Consider the following 25,809-nt stretch of genomic DNA (forward strand, 5'->3'; position numbering starts at 1 on the left):
ATAGCCTCCTTTATTTGAAACGTAAATGATTTAAAAGTTCTGTTTCAACTCCTTTAAGCCTGTTAGAGTGTGGTGTATAGACAGTTTTGAAGTAACCATGACAGTGTGTGCAAAATCTATAATTGCCAGACTAATTCTCTGTAATTTTAAGTCTGCTTTACATCATCCTGTATAAGAGCAATTAATTACAAATAATCTTTCCATTCATTTCATGGCATCTTTATTTTATGGCTTCCTGAGCTTTCTCTGCAGCCATCATGCTGAGCCAGAACTGGTGTACTAGTTTACTGGATGGCTTTCCTCTCTGCCTTGTGGAGGTGGTGCCTTGGTCAGTGCCTGCTTTAGGGTAAAAAACCCATGCACAGTGTCCCACTCAAGGTGTGGATTTTCCCACTGGCACTTGAAGAGGGGATGTGGAAGAGCCAGCACTGACTTATGTCTCTTGCATTGCTTAGTCACTCCTGGGACCTGGCTCCTGCATGAGCACAGCTACACACTTTAGTACCCATCACTAGGGATGTTCCTAGGAAAACACAGCATTTTATCATCAAAAGCAATGATGTAGCAATATCCCTCAGGGTTGCCCCAAATTCCAGCTGTCAGAAGGATCTGGGAATTCAGGGTTCATCCCCATTTCCCTGTAAGGGAAAGTGAACCTGTAAGCAATATCTGACCACTGGACTGAGAAGTCTGCAGGGGACATTCTGTTTTGCCTGAAATAGGAACCAGGATCCAGGTCTCCCCATTCACCTATTAATGCTTTAATGATATTTTTAAGGCATTATATTATTTTCCTGTTGCTTAGGTACAGGTTTCATACAAAGCCAAAGAATAACAACAGCATTCACCCATTGCATAATTTGCTAGTGGGCAGCAGGGCATCCCATCCAAAAGGAAATGTCATCAGTGGTTCAGAGCAAGAATTTGAACTAACGTACCTCAGTTCTCATCAGTGTGACTGAGCCAGCACACTGCAGCCTCTCCTCAGGCAGCAAAGTATTTCTTTTTAGAGCTGTTCTATTGTTCAATTAAACATTGAATATCATGGTTTTATGGGCAGGAACTTATGACCTTTGCATGGCACTCAGGTTCAGGGACAAGGATATCAGAACAGATACAGACAATTTAGGCTAGGCCTCCTCCCTTATTCTCCATGAGTACATCAATTATAAAGATACTGCAGCACAGGCAGGATGAGCTCACTGGGACTAGTGCTATGCTGATCTTTGATATTACAGAAATGAGATCTATCTACCACATAGATGCCATCAGATGTGATGTAGGATCCTAGCTGGTCATCAATTTTCTCTTGGCCTCCGTGGAAGAGGATGTTTTGATGCCTTGCAAGTTTTACAGGCAGAAATGTGTCTCCAGTCTCTGGCAGCAGCGCAGTCCTGAATGGTCCCTTATTGTGGATATTCTCAGTTCAGTTGAAGAAAGAACAGAGATAATTTCTCCCAGGCTAAGCCTGGGAATCTTAGAGGAAAAATTAAAACAATTATTATCTCTCTCTCTGTGGCTGTTATAGATATGGTTCTCCAGAGTGTGCTATTCATAGTCACCAACAGAGTGAGATGTTTCTACTTTGAGACCAATCCAGTGTTACCTTAGCGAGTCACATTATAAAAGACCCGCTACTTTCATTAAATGCCTTTCCCTTCTGATCCACCTGGAGACTGGAGTCTTTCTTTCCCTCCCTGACTCAACAGCATCATGTTATTCCATAGGTGCAGCTGCAGCTCTGTGCTCTCCCAGCTCTGGCAGGGCACCAGGCAGCTCAAGCCTGGAGGCAGAAGAGCTGCACTCGTGCACTTTCCTGAGGCTGTCGTGCGTTTGCCTCGGAGGAGAGCACAGCGCTCTGCTGCTTCTGGACAAGTTCTAAAGTCACATTGCCTGTACAGGGTACAGCAAGGGCCTACAAGTGGAGAAGCAGTACTGAGTGAGCTTGCTAGGGTTTTATGGGAAGCCAGTGAAGATGAGGTTTTGGTAAGTGGGGACAGTGCTGAAGCCTCTCACTGGCCCTGTGAGTAAATAGCCTTCACTGAGAATTGTGACCTCCACTCAGGGCTGCTGCCTATGACTGAACAGAAAGATTTTCTCAGATTGTTAATGTGAGAAAAAAATAGATTTGAGGCCATAATTTGAGGCCATAAGCAGTTAAAATAAAAGGACTAAGCCCTGACAGCAAATGGGTTTAATATGCATATCTATTAATATATAAATTGTACGTCAGAGCTGTGCAGAAGTTGTTCTGTAGAATGAGTCTGTAGAAAATAGTTGTCTGTCTGTATAACCCTGCTTCTATACAATGTGCAATGGACATACATACCTTGTCAACATACTAAGTTAGATAACACTAAGAGTAATAACAGAATGGAAAACACTACCTGCATTTCATCTGTCAGACCACAAAAAAATCACTGAATTCACTGATTAGTATAATCCATTTCCTTGCTTCATAGTTTCTAAACTCTCTCTAGGATTTTCTTACTTTAATCCAGATCATGACCTTAAGGGATGAATTTTGTCTTTGGATGCCTGAGTTATTTACCTAATACTGTCATTATAAATGCCACTCCACAATAGGGAAACTACTTTGTGCCAAATTACAGGTTCTTTGCCCTGAAAAGCTATGAGATGTATGTAAATCCATGCAAGACTGGTTTCACTAAAGACCTGTGTACTGCGGTACAAATGCTTATTTATGCAATCAGTAGTGATTTTCATATTTCCAATTGGCTGCCATTTTAAAGGAAATTCGTACAAGTGTAGTGAAGAACTCTGAGGCTGGTAAAGCTGGAGAAGTAAGAAAGTCACAGGATGGTAAGAAAATCACAGGATGAGCTGCTGCTTCAAGAAGAAAGAAAGAGAGAGCAAAAACGAGGCTAGTGAAGATGTCATTGATTTATAGACTTTTGTTCTTCCTTTAGTCAGACCAGTGAGAGAAACGTGTAGAAATGAAACCAGGCCAAATGAAGACATATGTACGAGGGACAGCGTTGCCCAGGGAAACTGAGGAACTTTCAGAAGAAATTCCTGTGATTGTTTGAGCCTTAGAACTCACATCATGTTCTCGAGCCAGTAAACCCGGATGTGTACATTACTCCACCTAAATGCAATACAGCTGAACAGCTCTGTACTGATAAGGTATCAGAAGCAATGGATGTGTTATTAATTCTAGCCAGGATATGGGATGAATAATGCATACAAGCTCCTCATAAGCTCATTTCAGATGGGATATATGAAAAAAATGGTGCTTGTATTAAAATCTTTTCCCTCTCAGACTTCACTGAGCTCCTGTGGAAGCAAGAGAGCTTCAAACTCTAAAACTTGAAGACAGTGGAATTAGGTATCTGAGGGATGGATGGAGGCACAGTGTAGCTCGAAAACGTGATTATAATTTTTGTTTTGCTGATCTGCATTGGAGAAAAGGCTGTAGTTTGCCTCTTGGACCTGCAGCTGAATTGCACAACTGGAGTTTATATGAAACAGACTTTTATTTGCATGCTTCACAACCCTCATAATCTACTAACTCTGCTATGCATGATATCTTCAACAGCAGAATCCATGCTTACACATTTATTGGGTCAAACTATTTTTTATCCTTTCAAGTTTGCATAGAAAAAGAGAAATTTAGGACAATTCTCCTATTTATTATCATCCTTCAAAATCAGTTATTTGTAGCCAGCTGGATTTTAAAGTTTTTTGGCAGTACTGTAACTTAGTAATCTATTTAAGGTAGCCAAGGTGGTGAAACAGCCAGCCTTGTTCTCATTGCACTCTGGATTGGGGCAAGCACATCTCAGCAGAGCCTGGCTACAGCTGCTCACCAAATCAAAGGTGAGGCCAAGATACCATTTCCCAGTGGATTCTGAGGATTGGTCCCAGAATCCTGAGCTGAGGAAATATTTTTCAGTTTTTCAGTGCTTGGAATCTTGGTTTATGCTGCTGTGAGGACAAAGCAGCACGTTGCATTTGGCAGCATCCTTCATCCTGGTTACACTCTAAAGTAGACAGCTCCACAGGTTGTAAGTGTGCAAGTGCCACATGTCTGCTGCCTCTCCAGTTCAGTGTAGCCCAGCTTCCAGAGAAGCTCTCAAACAGAGCTGACAGAAAGTGTTTCACAGGTACCCTTGGACTGAGCACGTGGAACTCTCCCTGTCACAGGGACACTGAGGGCATGAGTGATGACAGGGTTGCTGTGACAATTCCTCTCAGGGAGCTCATCCTTAGCTCTGATTAAAACTTGGTCTTGTACCTCCCACTCTCTGGAGCATTGAGGTGGCCTGAGGCACCAAAAGCTGATGGCCACTTCACATTAATACATGAAGTGAGTGGTGGTAGACTGGCACTTCGGCAGTGCCTTTCTTCTCTGTGCCTCCATCAGCTGTACTGCTCATTGCAGAACTGAACTGGCATGAAGATCCATGGGGAAAAATGTTTTACAGATAAGAAGTGTTAATGTTCTTGTACTGACACTAACACTGGCTGATGGGTGGTTTTGCAAAATAGAAATACTTTATGACAGAGCTGGGTGCAGCTGTGGTGGGATGGGGGTGTGCAGCAGCAAACGTCTCCTCTGTCACCACAGCATGAGGAAGATGCTTGCACAGAACCACACAGAACTTGTTCAGGCCAGTATGATGTGCAGGAATCAAGAAACCTCTTCCAGTTTAATTCCTGCTTCTGTAGGTGACAGGTGAAAATTCAGTGTTAGTGATATACTATGGTATTCGGTGTTGAGATCTCTCACAAGGCATATTAAGCCAGAGGAATGATTGCAAGGACAAGTAGAACTAAAAATTATGCAAGGGTGAAGCTATAATAAAGTCATTCTCACTGTGCATAGCAAGTTTGCTTTTTTCCAAGTTAAAATTCCATGGTTATCTCAGATAACTGGAATCAAAGGTAGAGAAAAGAGAGGAAGAGAACTCATTGCATTCAGAATCCTTATTTTATTTGCTTGTTTTCTTCTAATGGGGCAGCAAAAGGGCTTATATCCAGCTCAGTGTATAATTGATTACCAGGACATAAATTGAAATGAAAAATCATGCTCTCCATAATTGCTATTCAAAAGCCTAAGCTTGCAATATTCCCTGAAAGTATGCTTTCTGATTTATCTATGCCATTCATCATGCTTCCCCTCTTAGTACTTGTGCCTGTGCCATGAATTTCTGATTTTAAACCTCAGAAAAAGCTGCCTTTCTGACTCTTAAGTTAGCTGTAAAACCCAATGGTATTTTATCTTACTCTTCATAAACTACTGTGTAGTATCTCTCCTTATCTCTTCTTCTGTCTTGGGCTATAAGAGCATGTAGCAATGTCTACTTTGTGTTTATTATTTATCTGTTCCTGACAAACTCCTGGAACACTTCATAATGTCATAAGCATCTGTTGCATATGTATGATACAGCTAATTTCTAGCTTCTCTGGCTTTCCTATGGTAGAATATAGCTCTTCCAGTTCATAAAAAAAAATCCAATTCATCATTTTTGTTGTTCAGTTTGCTACTTCTCTGAGACATAATATGGGTGATACCAGAAAATTTTTCTCTCTCTCTTTGTGAGATTATATGTATATGGAAAGCTTGGTACTACTATGAAGGAAATTAGAGTATTTGGCTGCATAATGCTTAAATCTTGATTTCTGAATAAAACCCCAAACTAATGATTCTTCAAATAGCTATGCAAAGCCCAGTAATTTAGCATTAATAAAGCAGCAGAAAGTCCTGCATGGGCTCTTGACAGGACAAGATGGCACGATGAGGCAGTCACGTGACTTGAAAAATACTGAACTTTGGCTCAAGAAGACACTTTGCTTACCTGTTTTGTCCTGTTACACAGGAAGTTGCTTGTCCCTTCTGCTGGAAACAGGTGCTCATAGTGCAGGCTCTGCTGCTGAAAGGGGAGGATCCTGGTAAACAAAATACATAGGCCTTTGTGTGTGATTCTGGCAGAATTATACAGCATCCCTGAATACCTCCCCTTTCACATTTGGTTGCCCATCTTCCCACCCAGTTTGCTACAGAAGAGATATTCCTCTTGGGATCTACAAGTGACAATCCTTCATGGTCTGTTTACAGCCTTATGTCTTCAGAAATCCTAAACAAGTGTCATTCAAACAGTGGGAAAAGAGCCAATAGTGCAAATAGAGCTACAGCTCTATCACAGCAAGCCTTGCTTTTTGAAACAAAGGAAATGCTGACTCATCAAAGAAGAATAGGTAAAATGAGGAATGTTAGAGCACTGATGACATTTTTTGTTCCTGTGCTCGTGATTTCAGATTAGAAACTGCATGAATGGTTTTCTACAGAAGTTACACCTAACCAGGATCACAGCTGCTGAGATGAAAAACAGATGAAAGAGGTTAACTATTAAGACTGCTTTTGCCAGACTGAAGTGCACTTCTAATCTTTGTACTGTTGTGATTCTTGGTGTTGGTGTCTATAGCTGAACTCCTGCCAGGTGATGTGCTTACTGTTCAACTTTGTGTTACAAAAAGAGCTGAAAGATAGAGAAAAGTAAATTTTGGTGACAGTTGCTTTTGCATTTATGCTTCCAACTCCATTTTATTCCTTTGAAAATCTCCCAATAAACCATGTCATGCCTTTAGACACACATGCCCATAGCTCACACAACCTGCCCGGAATGCTTGGCAGCACCTGACTGAAATTTCATTGGACCTGTCCTACCATTCTGACGGAAGGCAGCCAAGTAGGAGGCCTCATTTTACCTGGGTAATTTGCAGCCCTAATTAAGCATACATTCTCTCAGACACAGGCTGAACACTCTCAGGGTGGAAAGCTTGCAGACACTCTACTGTCCTTGGTGAAGTCCTGGCTCGTCCATGAGGATGCACCAAGTGTGAATGACTGGGCCCTCAGAGCTCTGTCCATCTGCAGGTCTCTCTAAGACTAACATCTAGAAAAGCCAAGGGAAAGCATGTACTTTGCACATCTTGCCACACTTCTTTCCTTACATTGCAGCCTACACCTTAGGATGTCAATGTAGAGTGGCTTTTATCAGTGTTACTTGGAAAAAATGGGTGCTACTTTCTGTATCTCCATGGGGGTTTTAGAAACCATGTATTTGTCTGTAGCCCCTATTTGGAATCTCACCACAATAACCCTCTTGAAAAAGTGGGAAAGGCTCCTCATGTAGCCAGGTTTTTTGGTCTGCTCCATTTCCTGGGGCACTTCACTGATCACTACTGTATATTTTCCTCCTGGCTGTCAGGAGGTCAGGTTTTAACATTCAGCAATAATTTTGGTTGCTTGAGTGTGTAACCAAGACCAGTCTCATCCTTTATTCCTACCCACCTCAGCATTTGAAATTGGAGTTTATGAGTTTTTTCATGGCTGAGAGTCATATACACCCATATTTAGAGTCTTATCCCCTCAGAGGCTGCTGAGAACCTTTGCTTGATGCAGATTTCAGTTTTTCACTGGGCACTTTTCAGATAGAAAGAGGTGAACCAACCCTAAACACAAAAAAGCAGCCTAGTTTCTGCATCCAGCTTTAGAGAAGGACAAAATCTACACTGGGAGAATTGCCTATTAGAGTTCAACAATTCATTGGATTTTCATTTCCCATTAACACACACAGCTTAATTGATTTTTAAAACAGTTCATTACAAAAGTATGGTCCTAGGCAATGTTCCTAGTATACTTTCATAATGTGGCTGCAGACTGGCTAAAGGGAGATGTGGGCTATTAAGGCACAGATGTGTTCCCATTGTTTATAATCTTGCAAACACTTAATGCAGACCCTGCAGGATCTGAACACTGTGGCACCTAGCAACTCAGGAGTGCTTCAGTCCTAGTGTACACTGGCAGGTATTTTATTCAGATGAACAGCATGCCACTTGAGGTCACGATTGCTTTGTAAATCCATACTTAGGAGCTCTATTGAACTCTGTAAAATTATACCAGACCAAAATATTCTTTTTCATGGGGAAAAAAAATAAAGATGAGCCTGATGTATTATCTTATTTTACCCTCAGTTACTTGCTATGTTTAGTACAAAGTTATTAGTTGCCTAACACTGAGACTTGTCTACCCTTTTACTTCTCCTTCCCCCCCCCCGCCCCGAGCAATGCTTGATTTGAGTAGAGCAGTATTTTAAAAGGAGAGAAAAAAGTCAGATGTTGGCAAATATATCTGGAAATGATAGTGAGCCATTGGAAAAGAAGGAAAAATGTTTTTCATGCAGAAATTTGTATTACACACTTTTTTTGCCACCACAAAATGTAGCTAAATGCTTCCATTCGGTGTTTTCCAAAGCAAAGCAAAACAGAACAGTAGGCATGTAAGCTGGTGACCAGATTCTCAGCTCCCATAAATTAGGTCAGTGTAGCTCCACAGCACATAGCAATACTCAGACCATTTATATCCCATTGTGGCACCAGCCTGAAGAACTCTCCCTTCCACACGCTCAATTTCAGATAGAGGCAATAAAAGGAAATGCACTATGTTAGCACTATGACAAATTTTTTTATTTGCCCTACTTTTATCTCTTTGGAGCTTTGTTTGGATGGATTATTGGTAAATTCAACTTGTGTCCTCCATCTGAAACCCCTCCTGAGGCAGGAGGGAGGACACAGGAGAAAGGGGCTCTGCAAGTCAGAGCAGCCAGGGCTGTGGCCACAGCTGTTGCCAGCAGCAATGGGCACAGGGGAAGAAAGGCTGGTGAGTAACTGGCGGCTGGAAGATCTTGGGTAGGAGATTGAAACAGAGATGCCTGAAAATGGGATAACAGGAAGATGGGGGATTTTATTGCAAGAGAGTTCGAAATGACACGGTATGGGGATAGAAAGGAGAACTTGAGGTCTTAGAGCCAGGAGATCAGATTTTATAGAAGAACAGCTGTGTGAAATGGTAACAGAGACATGGATTAGAGCTGTGGTCAGGGATGGGTAATAAAAAGAGCCTTTTCTCAGGCCTGTTAACTCCATATCTGTTAGGTACCCTTTTCACTCAGCTAAGTGTTTTTGAGAGTTGACAATCTGTGATAATGGTGATATCTGCTGATCTCCATCCTTTTTAAGTATTGTTATGAAAATTGAAAAAACATTCAAGGGCATTTAATCACCTGAGCAAGAAGTTTTACTAGTATTTGTGTTCTTTCTTTTAGTAAAAATAAATATTTTATTCTGAGTTTGTCCTAGAAGTCACAAGATTTGAAGAGATCCCAGGGAAAAACTATTTTCACTGGTTTTAAACCTGATGCAGTTCCCTGTTTCTCCACACTGCAAAATTTCAAATTTGGCAACCCAGTGGACAGTCCAAATGAAGCCTGAAGCTCCTCATCAGCAGCCAGTTTCCTTGCCTTGAGTTTCAGCAATCCAGCTGATGGCTGGCAGTTGCTCCTTCATCTGTTCTTGTTCCCATAGAAACAGAGAGAGAAAATAGTAAAACTTAGGTAAAGCTTTTTTTCTTGGTTTTTTTCCTTCTTTCTCTGAAAGAAAGAACAGCAGCAAAGATGTTCATGAAGTGGTGCTTGTTTTCCATGACCTGGGGCTTTTTATCATTGGAACTGGCAGAAAGTAAGCAGCCAGCTTCAGAACCATAGGATTCTGTGGAATCTACAAGAAGTACAGGCTCAAGTGAAATAGAGACATGGAGATATTTTTTTCAGACAAGCACATTGACTATGAGTCAACAGCAGTATAAGATCAGTAAGAGTTTACCAGATGAAAAAGTAAACACAAAAAGCATTAAAAAACACCTGTAGGTGTGAATTCTTCTCTTTGCAATTTAATAGCACTTATTGACTCTAGTGAGGAGCAGACTGTATTGTTTGGGTTTCTTTCATTATTCCATGTGCAGACATGATCAAAACATTTGCTGGAATTGAATTCTTCCTTTTGTTGTAATTTTCTGTAAAACTACAGCCTGGTTGATTTGTGAGTGCTTGTGCACACACTTCTTTTGGACATTATGGTGCTTTCACTTAATTCTTCTGAAATTATTCTGGCTCTGTAATGGTGCAGAGGAGCAGCAGTTAGTCCAATGAGTGTGTTTTACAACATGCATTTCTGTAAAAATAAGACAAATAAAAATAAGACTTGGCATTTAAATGTGCCAAAAAGGAGAAGAAAGTATCTCTTCCAGGATGGCATCCCTTCTGCCTCAACATTTGTTGGGTTTATCACTACTGTGAGTGCCACGCAGCCCTTCAGAAGGACTTCAACAGTGTGGAGAGATGGGAAGAGAAGAAACATCTGAAGTTCAACCAGGACACATGCAGGGTCCTTCACCTGGGCAAGGTCCTGCACCTGGGCAAGAATAACCCCCTGCATCAGTATGGGCTGGGGGCCAGCCTCTGGACAGCAGCTCTGGGGACAATGGAGCAGCAGTGTGCCCTCGTGGCCAGGAAGGTCAGTGGTACCCTGGGGTGCATCAGGAAAGTCATTGCCAGCATGGCAAAGGAGGTGATCCTGCCCCTCTGCTCAGCCCTGGTGAGGCCATGTCTGGAGTGGTGTCTAGTTCAAGGTAGACAATGAAGCCCTGAAGTGAGTCCATTAGAGGGGAACAAAGATGATGAAGGGACTGGAGCATCACCCTCCTCTTTTGTGAGGAAGGACTGAAGGAGCTGGGCCTGTTCAGTGTCAAGAAGACTGAGAGAGGACCTCATCCCTGTCTATCAATATCTGAAGGGAGAAAGTCAGAGATCCAGGCTCTTCCCAGTGGTGCCAAGCAGCAGGACAAGAGGCACTGGGCAGAACCTGATGCACTGGAAGTTCCACTGGAACATGAGGAAGAACTTCTTTACTGTGCAGGTGACTGCGCACTGTAACGTGTTGACCAGAGAGGTTGTGGAGTCTCCCTCACCAGAGATACTCAAGAACCCTCTGGACACAACCCTGTGCCATGTGCTCTGGGATGGCCCTGCTTGAGCAGGGAGGTGGTGACCCACTGTGGTCCCTTCCAACCTTACCCATCCGGTGACCCTGTGATCTTCCAGAGAGACAAATCACATAGGAATGACAGTGCTCCATCTGATTCAGACTAGTCACAGACTCATCACAAACATCCATCATGCCCAAAGGTTAACATCTTTTGGTTCTCTTAGTGAGGCACTACGTGATTGGCTGGACATCCATTTAAAGCCAATCTCCAGACAGATTTGGGAACAAGCTGGAGAGTTGCCCATCGCAAAAGTTACCTTAATGAAAAGCATCATTCTGGGAGTTAGTTTCCATATTGTGACGTGATTTCACAATATTTTTGTTGAGTTTTCATGATAATTTATAATCTTATATATGCAGACACTAATTTCTGTGGTCTTCAAGGCTTGGCAGCCCTGAGGTTCTTCTACTGCATCAGATGAGGGAGTAAACTGAGCTGGTGATTGTCAGGGTAATAAAATGGATACGGGAAACCAAACCCTCTTGTCTGTTCTTATGAGAAATACCTATTTCCAATAAAATTTCTACATTTTAGTGTAGCTAGGAGAGATTTCTTGATGGTTTTCATTAGTAAGGATTTTAATTTTAGGATTTTAGGATTTTAATTTAAGTGTGTTTGCTAACAAGAGCACTTAATTTTCTTTCATCATTTTCTTCTTTGCCATGGAAGGTAGCAATTTTACACGTTCTAAGAAGTCAAATAATAGTGCATCCTGCCTCTCCTTAAAATCTGGGAGACAAAAATCTCCAATTTCAGTTTGAAACAGCCAAGAGAGTTAAAAAAATGAAATTTACTTATTGATTGATTGATTGATGGATTGATTTGTAGGAGATAGATGAGCCTAGATTCTCTGCTTTACTATTCTTTTCTCCTTGGTGCCCTATGCTCAAACTGATTCACTTTCCTCCATAGCTGACTCAGAAATGTGAACTGTGAGCGTGGACTCAATGTAACTTATTTTTATTCACCAGCTGGGACGCAAGCAAGGTAATAAGACAAGCTCTTTCTTCATCAATTATCTTTCCTGTATCAGAGGTTTTACCTTTTGTGTATAGAAGGTCAAACTGAAAATTACTTATAGAATGTAGGAGTTTATTTTTTAGAGCATCAAAATGAGTAGATAAGATTGAATCAAAGGTCTGTATAACCCCAGAGGGCCAGAAGAAGTGAATAATTGATGGGGAGAGAATAGTGACAGAGCAGGCATATCATGACAACTCACCCCAGTACATCCTGTTTTCTGCAGAGCTACACACACTGCACATTGGTAATTTATATTAAATAAATCCTTGAGTGCTACAAAATTGTTATATTTCAATGCCAACTTGTCCAAGCAAACCTGTCTTGCTTTTTGTGCTTATTCAAGCACTTAATACTCCATGGGCAAAGATTTCAAGGCTTAAATGTACGTTGCATTAAGGACTAGTGTTTCTTGGGTTTCTTTGCATCTGAATCTTGTCATTTTTTTTTTGCTGTCTCTCTCAAAAAACGGAGCTCATGACCTTCACCATAAGAGTCTGGAATACCTTTGCCTTGTGCCCACTGATGAAAAGATCTACTAACCATTTGCTTACCTAGAGCTGCAGAGTAAGAGAAATAGGGACTTAAACTTCAGCAAATCCTATTTAAACCAGAGGCTGAACTGTCTCCATTAATAAATGATGATTTGGGTGAAGATAAAACAACTACTAGAAAATCAATATTTAGTTATTATCCAAGGATACAGGCTGTTTCTATCTCTTTTCACATGAAATTACATAGTAATACATTCAGCATTTTGCTGATTGGCTTTTCACCAGCAAATCATTTCTTATAAAAAGCAAGCAATAGCCCAGCTATCAGCACGAGGCAGGCATCATGCATCTCATTATCTGAGACACAAGAATCTAACAGGGAAATACTGCTGCTTCCAAATCATTCCTCTGCTCTCTGTATTTGATAATGTTGCTGTGAATATGCTTGTGGTGCTTTTGATGGGTGTTGGGCTGACATCAAGAGATGGCTGAAAACAGAACTTGTCTTCTGCACCCCCAGAAGACAAGGAAGATCAGTGAGAGCAGTGACAGCAGGCACATGTCAGTCAGACTGATGCTACATGCTACTGATAATATGCCATTTTTCATAATCCAGGTTTCTCTGTGCCTTTCAGTAGGACTTTTGTTTGCAGAAGTGAAGGCATAGGATGTGTGCTCATCCACTCAAACCTCAAGGAGTCATATGGCAGGCTTGAAGTTGGTAGACAAGGTTTATTCACTTGGATCTCTGATCTTATGAATTATGGATGTTTGGTAATTCTGAATTATGACCTTTTTTGAGTGTTGTATGAAAGGAGAGAAGATCAGCACTCCCCTTGAAAAGGATGGAAGAGGCCCTTGTGGTCTGTACAAAATGCATACAGTTAAGGCACTGCCACTTTGTGGCATCTAACCATGTTTAACCCAAAGAACAGCATAAGTTGTGTCAGGCGAAGTTTAGGTTGGATATTAGGGAAAGGTTATTCTCCCCCAGGGTGGTGGGGCACTGGAACAGCTCCCCAGGGAAGCGGTCACAGCTCCAAGCCTGGCAGAGTTCAAGAATCATTTGGACAATGCTCTCAGGCACAGGGTGTGAGTCTTGGGGTGTCCTGTGCAGGGCAAGGTGTTGGAATCAATGATCCTTGTGGGGGTCTTCCATCTCAGAATATTCTATGATTCTGTGACAAGGCAAAAGGCAAGTATTTAAAGTTGCTGCCTGTCCAAATTCACTGGTGGTTGTTCAAAAATATTTCAGACTATTGAATTGCATAAACATGCCTATTCCAGCACTTGAGGTATAGACACAAATGCACAGAACCCCTTACTGTAGGTTATAGAAGACTTCAAAATGTCAGGTGTGCAGCCAGAACTGACTCGGGGTTTAATCACAATACAGGTAAAATTCAGGTTTCAAATATGATGTGGTAAAATTCCTTTCTGCCTTCTTCTTGCAGGTTTTACCCTCCTTCCCACAACTGAAAACAGAGCTGTGCCCCATTGCCCTGCACTCCCCCTGCCTGCCTCTGAGTCCATGCTCTGGGAAGGAAAGCAATAGGTACTCCTGGCCAGTGCTGGGCTCAAAGAGCAGGAGGGAAGGTGCCAAAAGAGCTTCTGGTGAGCACAGAAGCCATCCATCCATCCATCCATCCATCCATCCATCCATCCATCCATCCATCCATCCATCCATCCATCCATCCATCCATCCATCCATCCATCCATCATCCTCCTGAAGTCTCCCTATGGAGTGCACAGGGGAGTTTGGTGTGCAGCAGCAGTGGGAAGGCCAGATTAAAGTTCCTTCTCCCTCAGTGCTGGGCTCTGTACCACACCATGGGCTCCTTCAGATCTTTTTGAGGGTTTATTCACTTCCCATGTGCACCAAAGAGGATGCTAGCTAGCTCATTAATATTCTGCTGTGCTGTGGCTGGATCCTGAAGCTCTCATTCTCATTCTCTTTCTCATTCTCATGCAACTCTGCTGCATTGCATGAGACAAGCAGCGTAAGCAACAGCTGCTTAGCTCAAAGCACATTATGAAACTTGTAGGCATAAAATTATTAACATAATTTCTAAAATCTAAAGAAAATTTAGCCATGGCTAATTTCCCCAGGTGCTCTAGAAATACCTTTTTCTTGTTTAAGAGGTATATAGGTCAGTCAAGTGTTATCAGCAACTAGCATTTAATGAGAAAGCTAATGCTTTCTCTGCTTCAGTCATCAGTTTTTCTAAAGCTGACTATTCTCAGAAATCTGGGTAGTTTTTTTAAAAGATATATAAACATACTAACAAGTAACACAATATACAGTACAGAGGTGCAATCTCTGTCCTCATATTTCATCAGGAGCCTCCTTCACTCCTCCTGCACGTAGCACTTGTTCTCTCATTTACTAATTCTTTAAGGACTGACCTGACATTTTACAGTTTATCATGATTTAAGAGCAGAGCACAGCCAAACTGTTTCAAAAGCACACTAAAGCACAGTTTGTACCCCAGGCCCTCCAATCCTTCTTTGACAGTGTGTATTGAACCAGACTAGGAAAATGATCTGAAATATTCCAGTGCCACATATATTTGAGCAAAAAGGAGCAGAAGAAGACAACAGTGAGGGAGGAGAGAGCTGCCTTTCCTAAGCACTGGATAAAGTGCACTGACACACACCTTAATCAGTGTGGGGATGGTCTGGCTTGGTGTTATGGGCATAGTTCATATTGAATTTCTGATTTCTCTGCCCAGTGTCTGGAAGATCTGTTACCTGTGATAAAGACTCCAGCACTGTTAGATTGAAAGTCACACAGGACTCCCTACCTACCCTGCCTGTAAGGAGTAAAAAAACCCAAGAAGTGCATTAGAGATGCTTTCCTTCTGTTAAAGATACTTAGTAAAATATTTCTGTAGAAAAATGAAAACAGTCACCATCTTCTGCAGCAGCACAAAAGGACAAATCAATTCCAATGATACAGAAGGCAGTGTGGCTCCCCATGGACTTTCTGTTCTCAGAAACAGTAAGAAACTTGAAGTAACCAGTCAGCAACAATCAAAGACAATGAAGCAAACACTTCTTGAAAGGATTTATTAAACAGTACTGTCACATCATATGATCATGGTCTTGTCTAGCATGCTTTATTATCCACTTATTCAATATTTACAAATGCTTGATCCAATGTGATGGGGAGCTTTCCTTCCTTTTTTTTTTTTAAGGTTTTGTGAAGTAAATAATTAAATATCTGTATATGGAAAAGGGAAAAAAATCAAGACACTGAGCAAGTTAAATGTTGAAAAAAAATCAGGTTTGGAATGAATCCCATGTGATTTTCACTTATTCAATGAGTTGAAACAATTATCTTGCAAGACATTAGAGATTCAATACACAATGCTGCTCAAGAATGACGTTATATTTATAGTAAACGAGGAAGTATTGTGAGACAGAAATTAGACACATTCTCTTCAAAGCTTGACAAAGGTTAAATTTTGCCAGGGTGTTCTGGCAAAAGAGAAAAATAAACATATGCAACTTACAAAAAAGAGAATTTGCCATTAAGGTAAGTGTTTTATGGTTTTCTGCCACATACTGGTACCATTTCTCCAAAGCAGTAAACAATATGCTATGTGCTTCTGATAGGAAAACCCTCTTTTAAGTGGTGCATTTTCAGAAACAAAGTTGCATTCATTTACACTTATTTTAATTAGGAATTTTTGCAAGATTTAATTTTAATTTTTTATGATCTAACATATGAGACCTCACAGTTTCAAAATGCTGTCCCAGGATCTGCTAAGGTTGCCCAAAGAGGTGTTGAAGAAGTCTGCTATTAACAGACAGAACAGCATTCTTCAGTCTCAGATAATAAAAGCAAAATGCAATGGACAAAAACATTTGATTAAAATATCAACATTACCAGTAGCTATGAATGAAAATGGATTAAAGGCATATAATGTCTAGGAAGAACTGATTAAAATGGCAGATTGTAAATCCATTGAAAGACGAATTTCTTGCACAGATCTGTGACTGCAGCTGCAGAAGGACTAAAGGACACGGATACAGCCTGTGACAGGTACACAGAAGCATCAGGGAGGTAAAAATGCAAACAGCCAGGGCTGGGGCTGAGCAGAAAGTGCCACTGACAAGAGAAAACTTCTGAGGAAGTGAAAAAAAGCTTCTTTTACTAAGACTTCTGAAACCTTTCCAAGTTCTCAAAAGCAAATGGCAAAACTTTCTGAAACATCTAAAATGACTTTTTTAAATTAAAAATTATGAACTATCTTTCTGTGGCATTTTGGTTTTTCATTGTTCCAGTAATATGCTATGGTAATCTCCTAACCTTATTTCACTATCAGAAATATGGAATTTTACCAGAATATGGAATAACTGGGAAAGTTGTCTGGTTTTACTTTGAAAACCTGTAGGAAGACTTTCCATTTTCCTCCGGGAATCAGATGAGAGTAAAGCAATAGGATGACAAGAGCTGGCCACAGTAGAAATGCATTTATTAGACAGAAGCAGGACCAGAATAAAATTGTGTTAAGAGTATATGCTTTATAGGGGAAAGACGAAAAGTAAAGAAAGTGTGGAAAGAGATTCATTGCTTATCAAGCTGGGAGGAAGATAAAATGTGAAAACAATTGAGTGTCTGAAAGATTAGAGTATTGTCAATATTAAGAATGTGGATTAAAAAGATTAGCATAATTGACACTAATTTCACATTGTGTAAATTTGGAGTGGAATGAATTTCAAGAGGCTATAAATGGTAAACCAGTGCTGTTAAAAGAAAAAACATTGTCTTCCTTCTTATGTTTACTTTTCAAATAGGTTACATTGAGACATTTTCAGTGAAACATTGAGATTTTGATTGAACCAATTTCTATAGGCTGAGGTCGTTTCCTATTAAAAGAAAAAATCTAATTTTCACTGAAAACAATCTTGGGCTTTCATTATTTACAATGAAAATTATAGAGCCTCTTCATAAAAAGAGATATATTCTGATGCAGATACCTTTGGATATCCTAGATAGAGGTCTGCAAGTGTATTCATGATGAAATAGTGTGGTGGTTTGACAGGAAATGTGTTTTTTGAGATGCTGTGTTTTTGGCCAATGGATATTCAGACTTTAATATTGGCATTTAACCTGGCCATTAGGACATGGACACGCCTCTGAGAACACGGGGTTAAAAGCAGAGCTCTCCCCTGGGAGGGTTCTCTTGGGTTTCCGGCGGGAAAGAGTTCGGGTCTCTCCCCCGGCCCAGCTGCTGGCTGGGCAGGGGGAGGGGAAAGCCATGAGGCCGAGAGAGGTAGGCCTGAGCCCGGGGGTGGAAGGGTGGAAGAGAGAGAGAGAGAGACACCGGGAGCCATCGGGCAGCCCCCCCTGAGAGACACAGAGAGTGAAAGAAAGAGAGAGAGAGCCGCTGCCTGGGACTGTAACCTTGAAGCTTGATAAACATGAGCCTGCACCGGCAGCACGGCTGGGACAGAGAAGGGGGGGGTTCAGCCGGCCGCTTGTAAGAGCTTTTAACCCCTTTTTGGAGAATGAGAACTTTACAGATCATTGACCTCTCCTAGAAGATAGAGTGGAAGATGAGGAAGGAAATGGGCCAGTGTGAGAGAGGTCTGGGCGAGTGAGAGATAGTAAAAGAATAGAGAAGAATCCTAGTGGGAAGAGATGATGGAGTGGCTTTTGCTGGACTCTTTTTGTACAGCCATGGACAGAACCATGTTCCTTGTGACACAGAGACTGCATTCTAGGGGGAGGCAAGGGCCTCAGAACCAAGAGGGTTCAGTGTTGGTGCCCCTCGGCCCCAGGGGGTGAAAAATATGGGGGGGACAGGTGTCCCAAAGGAGAGATTGTGGGGACAGGTGTCCCAAAGGAGAGACTGTGCCTTTTTTGGAACGGGACAGAGCATCCTTAAAAAAGACAACCCTAGAAGCAGTTCTGGTCCGTGTTCAGTGGTGAGAGCACTGGACATGGAAAGGAAGAAGTCACGACGGCAGATGTACTCCGGGCGGTGCCACGAGTGACACAGAAACACACGAGGCTTCAGCTGTGTTTCCAGGGGAAGCCCATGGTACAAGAAGGACTCCTCTCCTCTTGATGAACTGAGGATTGATTGTCTAAAAGGTGGTGCTGGACTGAGAGTTGGTGATTTGAGGAACAAATGTATTGGGTTGGAAATTTGGTGGGGGAGGAGGAAATGCATTTGTGAAGTTTTCATTTTCCCTGTGTGTGTGTTCCTTTTTATCTGTAGTTGTAGAGTAGTTAATAAAGTTCTGGTTCTTTTCTTTCCTAAGTAGGAGCCTGCTTTGCTTATTCCTGGTCACATCTCACAGCAGAAACCAGGGAGAAGGTATCTTCATGGAGGCGCTGGCATTGTGCCAGTGTCAAACCATGACAAATAGCAAAGACAGGAATTGAGAGAAATGAAAGCAGCCTTGGAAAGGACATCTGTGGAAACAAAGAAAAATGAGTGTTTTAAAAAATATTTATGCTAGGCTGATTCAAATCACATTGTGAGGCTGGTGAGTCATGGAAAGCAAGAAAATAATAGGATTAAACAGAGGACTGCCTTGCAAGATGGCTAAAGCTAGTACCCTCCACCACCCTTCCCAAAAGTGATATACCTCATCTCCTGGGTGACCAGGTGAGGAGGAGCCATCCCCTAGTGAGGGGCAAGCTGAGTTGTCCTACAAAGCTGTGCAGAAGCAGAAGAGGCAATTAATGCAGGGGATTGCATGCATGTGAGCTTCCCATTTGCTTGCATCTGTTTGCCGTAATAAGCGAGCGGTGAGCGCTGGCTCCATGTACCCGACCACAGGAGCTGAAAGGACAGCACTGAGAGAAAGATTTGCAGTTAAATTGCCTGAGCAGACTAAACACAGAAAGAACATTTTAAATTAGCTGGGTTCAAATGTCGGCTCACTTCAGAAATTAGAATTAATCTGATCTATCACCGTCTCGCACATCTGTCAGCATGAGAAAATCACTGACTGGCAAGGAAACAGAACTGGCTGTCTGCTCTGGTCCAGAACAGCAGAGCCATCAGATTTCAGGAAGGTTTTTACTTCTCTTATGATGGGAAACTAGGGGGAAAAAGGAAATTAACTTTAAAAGAGGAAACTTCTCTACCATAATGATAAGAAAGGGAACTCAAATAGCATAGAGAGAGAATATAAACATTATTAATAAGAATAGTCATCATTTACATGAAATAATTCATTTTTGCAACTGCTGCCTGTGGATTAATCCCTGTGAATACAAACACGGAATTACTCATTATTTCTCCATATAGTCATTGCTACATTCATGCTTCTTTATTTTGGTCCCAATCTTTATTTTCCTCAAGAACACTTCCCAGTGAAGGCATGGGTCAGGGTAAGGAGAGCCCATGGTGCCCAGCTCCAGTGTGAATCACAGGGTTCATGGTTTATTCCTACCCTGTGTCAGACTGAGGGCACATATCTCAAGAGTGGCCAGAAGTACAGCACCATGGGAATACTGCTGTTTTTTCCTTATGTTGCTGTCTGGGATGTGAACTGTTCTATTAAGTGAGGCTATGTCAAAGACTTCCATGTCAGCCCCAGGTAACTTCTTGTCTGATTCCCAAATCCAGCTGTGAGATCAACAAGGAGCCTTCAAAAGCTGTTTCCCTTTTTCTAACAAAAAAGAATCGCTCAGAAAATGAGGCTGATGTGTGCTGGGCTGTCAGCAGGCTGCCAGGGGAGTGACACGCTGCCAGCAGTTGGTCAGCCAGATGGTCACTCTGGGCACAAGCAAGAGATTGTTTCTTTCCTTTATTTGTCTGAAGCTAACTTGCTGCTCAGCCCTTAATTGCTCAGGGGAAAAAAGGTATGCAAGTCTCTTTTTCCCTTTCATCACAGGTAGATCAGTTATAGCCTGTGGTGTCTAAGCAGATGAGGAGGAAACAAAAGCGTCTGCTGGCCTGGATCCCCTTGGGTTTTTTGGCCAGGGTACAGAGAGTGATGCTGGTAGGCAGTAAACTTATGCCAAGTCCAGGTGAAATGGCACAGAGGTCTAACCTCAGACATAGTACAGATTATTGGACTTCATGACTTTAAAGGTCTTTTCCAATCTAAATTATCTATATACCAGCCTGAGAGTAGCAGCAATTTCCTTCCCTCATCTTTATGAACTATTTTTCTAACTCCCCATTCACTCTTCAAGAAGCAAAGGGAAGAAGTTGTTGCTGCTGAGGTGCCTCCAACCAGAGACCCAGACCAAGAGGAGGGCGATCATACAGCATGTGAGGTGTGCAACCAGGATAGACCAACCCAGCCTTAGTTTTTGTAAAAGACCAATATATTCAATTTATTCTTCTTGCCTTCCCCTCTGCAGTATGCACTTATGGAAAGGAATCAATGAAAGAGCTGTGGCTCCAATTACAGCCTGTTTCCCAACTTGCTCCAGGGTAATACTCAGACTGAAACAAATGGCAAAGCTGTAGCTTCCCCTCAGTCTTTAAAGAATCCATCTTTTCTGACATTCAGACTAAATTTAAACTGCAATCCAGGACAATTTGGTGATGGTAGCTGATTGTCTGTCTTCAAGTGATTTTTAGCCGCTGTGTTGCATTATCACTATTTTTCATCTTGTGGCATGGAGTTAATTCTTGCAAAGCAAAGCAAAAGGACATCTCTACATCAGGCTTGTACACCAAGAAGAGAAAAGAAAGGTCAGCAGCTCTGTAGTGTATTTAGGCTCCAGCAGGGGTGGATGAGAGCTGGTACACACATAAAACCTCATGCAGTATTATGCCAAAGTACCGGTTTCTGGAAGGACAAAGATAATTCACCAGAGACCTTTACCAATTGACTGTGTTTTCCTTTCTCCTTCCATAGCCAATTACAGGATGCTCATAATTTAGCCTCCTCCCTCTTTCCCTGGTGCCTCCAGCCACGATTCCACACGATGAGCAGCAGGCGCTCATTGCGACTCCAGCCGTGACTCCATGCCTGGGTGCTTGTCCCCAGTTCCATGCTCTGGGGCTGCCAGACAAGAGGAACCCACCTGGGGTGAGGTATCCCCCACAGCAGAGGTGATGTCTTTATTCAACATTGGTCATTTCCCCAGTCTTGTTCCTGGAGCATGGTGTATAATATTTTTGCTGTCCAGAAGATCACACTGTGTTCAGCATATGCCCTGGATCTTTACCAGTGACTTCTAGAAACAAGAAATCTTGTAAAATATTCAAGTATTATGGGACTAGCCTGAGTTATAGCAATATAAAGATGCAATGTTGACTAAATTTATTTTCCAGTTTACATTACAATCCAAACTAGCAGCTTTTTTATTTCTGCTAACTTTCAACTAACATAAAAATAATTAAATTTTTATTGTGCCCTGTTCATGAAAAATGAAAGTGCATAGCTTATGTACCAGTACTTTCAAAGCTAACTTTCTCCAGAAGTGAATATTTGTAACTGAAGAGTTTAAATTTACAGAACTGATCTACAGCAATAACTAATTCAAGTACTTTAAAGGATGAGAAATTACAGGGAAGAATTTGTCATCGGTGAACCGGGATGATTAAGCTAGTAAGAATCTTGATTGTCATGTTCCCTAATGAGAAAATGACTCGTTTGTGGAACAAGTCCTTCATTATAGATTATTCCTTCAGCTGTGGTATTTTCTGCCTGCACTGCATTCATCTGTGGTCAGAATACTGTGGTGCCACAACCCCAAATAGCTTTGTGCAGAGACATACTAACTGCTAATTCTGAGGTAACATTACTTTTTAACAGTGAAAAAAACTCAGATTGGTTAACAACGCATTTTATGGTTGATTCAGAAACTATTGCTTCCCATGCCATGGTCTCCAGTTGCTCCTTTTTAAAATTAGCAACTTACAATTATCTCAAATACCATATACTAAATCACAAGAAAATTATACAAATTAGAAGTACATTAGTTGAGAAGGTGGTTTGTTAGCCATAAACATTCAAATTGATAATACTTTAGCTCTAACTGTTAACTTATGTGTTTCAATTCCCTTTATTATTGTGCTTTAACACGTTGATTTTGTCACCTCTGGGTGTTTGTTTTCTCTTCAGGGATGTTTATTAATTTACGCCATCATCATAAGCCTTGGAAGGTTCACAGCTTTATATGAGTGTGTGGGATTTAGAGGCACATTTAATGCTAATACAAATTATCAGCACTTTATTCCCTCACAGCTTGCTACTCTCTGCCTTTCTCAGCTACTCATATTTCTAGAAGAATCTCTTCTAGCTCAATCCCTTGGTCATACAGTCAGTCAGTGTTACTAGGATTTCATCTCTGACTGCAAACAAGAAAACAAGATTATTTTTTATTTAACTCTAGTGATTTTTTAAATTTTTCTTGATTATGCCAATTGTTATTTTTCTATAAAAAGATGTAATTAATTCAAGGTGAAGAATTTGTAAAGGACAAGCTTGAAATGCAGGCAACAGCACATCCCCAGAGATGATTCACTGTAAGTTGAATGGGAACTAAGAACCTGACTGCTGAGAAAGTTAATGGATTCATGCAGCCTGAGAATGGCCACAGAGCTAAGAAAAGGCTTTTCATAGATTACAGAAAAGTGAAGAAATGGCCCATCCTTAATTACTGAAGTCCTCAGAAGCAGTGGTGCCAAGGAGAATATGAATCAGTCCACAAATTTGAAAAAAACAAGCAAACAAACCCAAAAAACCCCACCAGCCAAACCCACCCCCACCCCAAAATCTCCAAACCTGCTTTTCTTCTTTGGATCAGGTTAGTCCAGTAGCAGTACCCTGGAATAAGACACATGTAGAATTTAACCAGGAAACATCATAAGAACACTTAAAAACAGCATAAGAAACACATGGTTGGACCCACTTAGGGGGCTGGTTTGGGTATTGATACAGGAGGACAGTAAAATGATGACATTGCTGAAAAAATGTAACCGGTGACAAATGCTTTGTGCTGCTTGAGCAGGAGCACTCAAGGGAGTCACATAAGAAGAATTGTATCAGAGATCTCTGGGACATTCAGCAAAAATAAAGGCAGGTGAAAAAAATAAAAGTGTTATTTTAAAATTTATTTTATGCTTAAACCCCCAAACACTGTTCATAAGAACTTAGTTTCTTAGTTGGAAAAAAAAATGAATCAAAAATGGTATGGAGTTGTAGAAGTTAAGGATGCAACTGTGATACAAATACTCTCCAGGAAATAGGTTTACAACGCTTATCTTGATGCAAAGAAGCACTTTCATTTACATAAGTGTATATGGCTCCTCAGCCATTGCCTCTGGACACATTTTTCAGGTGTGTGAAAGCAGTAACCAATGTTATACTTGATCTGTTTTGTTCCCTTGAGTATGTGGATTTGCTGACCACTCTGTTCTGTCTGTAGGGTTTTTTCCTAAGTCTTAGGGGAAAAAATTTAAACATATAAGAAACTCAGAGCACTGAGGAAAATGAAAAACTTGTGTCTCCTGGTGATAAATATGGAAAGAGCAGAAATGAGCAGATGGCACATTGCACACCATCATCCTTGCAGAGTATATACATATATTAAAAATTTCCTTATCTCCGTAACAAAATTAAACCTGTAGCGTAACTCAAATATCCTCTCCCCTAAAGATTATCTCGTTTGTTGATCCTGCAGAAACTCAGAAGCTCTCTTCAGAAACAGACTGGGAATTTTTTTAAAGTACATTATATTTTTAAATTATTAGGTGGATCACAATTTTCTTTCAGATTTAGACAAGTTATTTTATGCTACTAATGCAGTGCAAAGATAAACCAAGTTAGCTTCAGCTGTTTACCAGTTAACTCTATCTAATATAATTCATCATCACTTTAATTCATGTACTTAAATTGATAGAATTTTATGGTTTTACCTAATTTTCTAGTCATTGTGAAGTCTGTTATAAAGTTATGATATTTGTTTTACATTCATCTTAGCTTGGTTTATCAGTAATAGGAAATAGAACAGTGAAACAATCTGTCTTAAAATGAAGAAAAATTTCTCCACTCTAGCTACAGTTTCAATAGGACAAACACTCTCTGAACAAGCAGTTAGGCACCTAAAATAAATTTTAGAATTATTTGGTGGAGGCTCCCAACAGAATGGTTACAGCATTACTCTGAGAATAAAGGAACACAGAACACAGTGGGACTATGTGTAAAGCTATAAAATCCCGTCTTTCACTTCGCATTTGCATCTGGTGTCTTGGGATCTGCTATTAGATCTATGACTTGAAATGCTAGTAAGTAATAGGAATATTCCTAACAAAAATTATTATTGGATAAGCACAACACTGTACCCTCGTATCAAAAGCAGATTTTCAATATCCCCTCATGATATTTATGATGACTGAAATATACTTAAGCACACAACCTCACCTTTTCTTTCCAGCGATTAGGTTACCATGAAAATGTCCTTCTCAAAGCTGGGATGACAAAGGTGTGCTAAACTAGATTTTAATAGTAGAGTCTACTTATGTCCTGTTTTGCTAAGTAAGCTTTTTTTTTGGATCTAAAGTTAAAACCTGAAGCAGTTGTGAGATATTTAATAACTGATGCTTTTCTCCTGTCTGTTTCCAAATAAAATCTTTGTGGCAAGATGCATAATCTAGCTGGATTAGAGTCCAAATTATTCTAACATTCAGCAGAATAATAACCATTTTGTCTACAGAAAAGCAATATCCAATGTATTTTTCATAGTAAAATGAGTGCAGAAAGGACAACTGGAAGAGTAAGATCCATCTCTTTAGATGCAGTACAAGACTTCAAAAGTAAAATGTGTTAAATTTTCTATTATCTGAATTCTTCTGTGGTCACAGATGTTCTCTCCACTTTCATTTTATTTATTGATGAGAGACAATCATGTATTTAGCCCAGTCACTTTATTGCCTTGTTTTTATCATGAAAAATATGCTCATCTGAAGTGATTCTTTTTGAGTCTTGCCAAAAACTGTTCCACGAAATTAGAAATAATATAAAAACCTTACTTGACCTGTCCTTCTTTATAGTAGAGGAAATGTATTGTACCTGACTATCTGTATATACTGTCTATATCTGTATATAGGCTTTGCCCCAAAAAGTCCCAGTTATCCTTAATGGGCTGCAGCTGTGATGGCCTTAATTAAGCTGCAGCTGTGACCAATAAAGATAACTAAGATAAAAGAAAGCAAGTTAGCCAGTCAGAGAGAACCTTGAAGGAGTCCTGAACTAGGAAAATACAAGATGCAGAAGAAAAAGTCTGTGCTGTAAAGATCTGCAGCCATAAGAACACACCAAGGCTTTAGAAATCTGACGACAACAGTATGGGATTCAAGAAATAGAACAACAACACTTCTTGAGTTATTTTATATGCAAAAGACAAAACATAACTAGCTTTATGCTTACTATAGCAGCATGTCTCAAAGTAAGAGT

At 40.7% G+C, this 25,809-nt stretch overlaps 1 non-coding gene across 1 annotated transcript; it reads left to right on the forward strand.

Annotated features, from left to right (window-relative positions):
- The first annotated feature begins 13,224 nt into the window (after window positions 1-13,224).
- Window positions 13,225-13,346, forward strand: LOC136556356 (U6atac minor spliceosomal RNA). The gene has a single exon (XR_010783661.1). It is a non-coding gene; the product is annotated as a U6atac minor spliceosomal RNA (small nuclear RNA).
- The last annotated feature ends 12,463 nt before the right edge of the window (window positions 13,347-25,809 follow it).

The sequence above is a fragment of the Molothrus aeneus genome, chromosome 4 (genome assembly GCF_037042795.1).
Source record: "Molothrus aeneus isolate 106 chromosome 4, BPBGC_Maene_1.0, whole genome shotgun sequence".
Classification (NCBI taxonomy): Eukaryota; Metazoa; Chordata; class Aves; order Passeriformes; family Icteridae; genus Molothrus; species Molothrus aeneus.